A 3,059-nucleotide genomic window follows, 5' to 3' on the forward strand; every position below is an offset into this window, starting at 1 on the left:
TAACGTTTTCTTTATTTCTAGGAGAGAGAGAGAGAGAGAGACAGTGTGAGCAGGGGAGGGTCAGAGAGAGAGGGAGTCACAGACTCTGAGACAGGCTCCAGGCTCTGAGCTGGCAGTCAGCACAGAGCCCGACGCGGGGCTCGAACCCAAGAACAGCGAGATCATGACCTAAGCGAAAGTCGGACGCTTAACCGACTAAGCCACCCAGGCGCCCCTATGTGATCTTATTTTGGACTGTTTTCTTAGTTTGCCATGTCCTTGTAGGTCTCATGGATACAAGCCTCATTGCCTTTTAGAGCTAGATGTTTTGGAGGCCCGTCTCTAGTGTGGAGATCTTAAAAGTGAGGGCACCAAACATAGGGCCCAAACCCTTCACTCTTCAGGGAAAAAGCTGGTAACTGTGAGTTACATCCTGGTTGTGTGTCATTATGCTGGGGATGGGGTTTAATGCCAAGATTTTCTGACCCTCTCCTACCCAGTTTGATGTGGGTTTTTTCTTGTTCACCTGATGTGTAGGACTCAATTCCTTTCAGAGGACTTCTTCCATATGTAGCTGTACATTGACTGTGTTTGTGGGAGGGGTGGTTGAGGATCTTCCTACATTGCCATCTTGAGCCAGAACCTATCTTATAATTTTTGTGGGTCAGTAGGATAGGCATGGTTTAGCAGAGAGACTCTGTTCAGGGTCTCACAAGGCTGCAATTGGTTGGAACTGCAATCTCACATAAGGCTCAGTGGCTTTGTCCAGCGTGTTTGTTGGTGGAATTCCATTCTTTACCATCAGAGTACTGAGGACCTCAGATCCTAGTAGTAGTCCTCAATTTTCTAACACATGGCATTCCCCACAACATGGAACTGTGCTTTCAGTCCAGCATTAAAGAGTCTCTTCCAAGCCTGTGAAGTTCAAGGGTTTACATGGCATTTATAAGCAGATTTGGTGGCAATGCTCTTTTCAGGATATTCTCCCCCACATTTCAGTAGTTCTGGCAGGCCCAAATTCTGTTCTCTAAACTCTACAAGCTAGTAAGACTATGATTTTACTGTCATCTCATGGACTTAACCTCAGGGGCAAAGGCATATAAAGATAAATCTTACCCAGTAGACTTCTCTTCTTTCAAGAGTGACACCTTTCCAATTTATACCAGCTTTTGGTTGCTCTCCAATGCCTTTGAATAGTCTGGCTCAGGTTTATAACTATTATCTGCGAGAGGATAATCTGCAATTCTGCCAGATTAGGATATTGCTTACATTTTTAATAATCCTACGTTGACTCTCTCCAGACACTATCCCTGCATTAAAGCAGAGCCTTAGACCATGGTTCATAAATACCTGTATATATGCTTTAGTAAGTTATGATTGTGCACCATCTTTTGAAAAAGTCACTATAAATGTCTTATCATACAATAAATATTGGTTGAAGTGAATATTCATGGACTCCTTTTAGACAAGGAACCACTAACAACTATTTCATTTCAGGAAAGTCTTCACAGATTGCTGAGCACTTACATTGCATTTCCCCTTCTTCTGAGTAAAGCTGCTATTATTAGCACCCTCACTTTATAATAATAGTTCAACAGCTTGCCTGTGCAATTTTAGTCAAGGCCAACATTTAAACTCAATACTGATTATAGACCAGAGGTTGCTAACTTCAATATGGTCATCTTGCTCCACATTCCAGAAACAAGCAAAAACTTCTTTGGTATAGCTTTATTACTATGTACCGCAGTTATCTGAAATGCTTCTAAAGACGTGGGATTTCTTTTATCTTTTCTAGATAAAATGTTCCTGGAAAGATAGCATTTTTCCATAGGAGGCTGTGTGGTTGCTGGATACAGAAAAAAGAAAGATTCTCCAGGTCACAGATATTGTACAACTGCCATTGTAGAGTGGCAAAACAGTGACATATAACCTTGATGTTTATTATACTTTGTATAGTTCCTCTTCAAAGACTTACATATTCTCTGCACTGTTAATAGTAACCTATGACATAACTGTAAATATTCAACTTTTTAATAACTTTTATATTTTGAAATATTTCCTTTAAAATAAAATTGTTGACTAGATATTTGTAATGTTTTCCTGGATTAAGGAAGAAAAAGATAGCTTTGCAGCACATCATGAAGTGTGGGCAGCACATGTATCAGTTAAAAGTATGAAATGAGAAACTTAACAAAATCAAGCCTATTTAGCAGAATCAGTCTTAGAATAAAAACACCAATTTGAAAGAATGAAACTATAATAAACCATAAGCTTTTATCTATCTATCTCCTGAGTCATTATACTTCATAGCATACTGTGGAATTCCTTTCACAAAATTAAATCATATGACTTCTCCTGAAAACATACATTATACAGAATCTTCCCTGTTATCACACACACCCCATATTTTTCCTACAACAGTATATCCTTCCCTGCCACTCAAGGCCAATGTCACCAAAGTCTGAGTAGCTGGCAGAAATGTAGCCTCACTTTGAATGTTTCAGATGATAGGATTTTACAATACAGGCACCAGCATCCCGAGCATTACAAAGGTACCTAGCGACACCTACGAGCGTATGGTAGACCCCAAAGTGCCAGTAATGTTTTATTGCATCTAAGTATCCACATGCATGATGCCTCCAACATTATGATCCTTTCTTGCTCCCACAAACACTGGCTAGAGAATAGGCCAAGTAAAGCCAATGCTTTACTAAGTGATAGAAGTCATTATCATTAAACCCATCTATCATCTCCTTGTTTTCCCATTATCACTGGAGGAATGTTGTAAAGTTAGAATAAGAGCCATAGGCACCTGGGATCTGTGAAAGTAAAGCACATTATATTTGGGGAGTTATGAGCCTTAAACATTCACTAATAAGCATAATTACACCAGAACTTATTTAGGAAGACACTACTCCTAGTACATAAGTCACTGCTCCTTGTTAGTAACTTCAAGAGGCCAAATAATGCTGCTGCAAATAATGGACTGCCAAAACTTAACAGGATGAAGGATAAAGCACAGTAGTTTGTTATAGCTTCCAAAATGGCCAAGCCTCAAAGGATCTCAAAACAAGTATGCA

The 3,059-nt window shown here is 39.6% G+C and overlaps 1 protein-coding gene across 1 annotated transcript in view; it reads left to right on the forward strand.

The window, feature by feature from the left end:
• WDR19 (WD repeat domain 19) overlaps positions 1–2,235 on the forward strand; it is a 112,881-nt gene extending 110,646 nt beyond the window's left edge. The window contains exon 37 of the mRNA XM_039227032.1: positions 1,775–2,235. The gene's annotated coding sequence lies outside the window, so the exon portion shown is untranslated. The remainder of the gene's footprint in view (positions 1–1,774) is intronic.
• Positions 2,236–3,059: the final 824 nt, after the last annotated feature.

The sequence above is a fragment of the Hyaena hyaena genome, unplaced genomic scaffold (assembly GCF_003009895.1).
Source record: "Hyaena hyaena isolate Hyena2069 unplaced genomic scaffold, ASM300989v1 scaffold_24, whole genome shotgun sequence".
Classification (NCBI taxonomy): domain Eukaryota; kingdom Metazoa; phylum Chordata; class Mammalia; order Carnivora; family Hyaenidae; genus Hyaena; species Hyaena hyaena.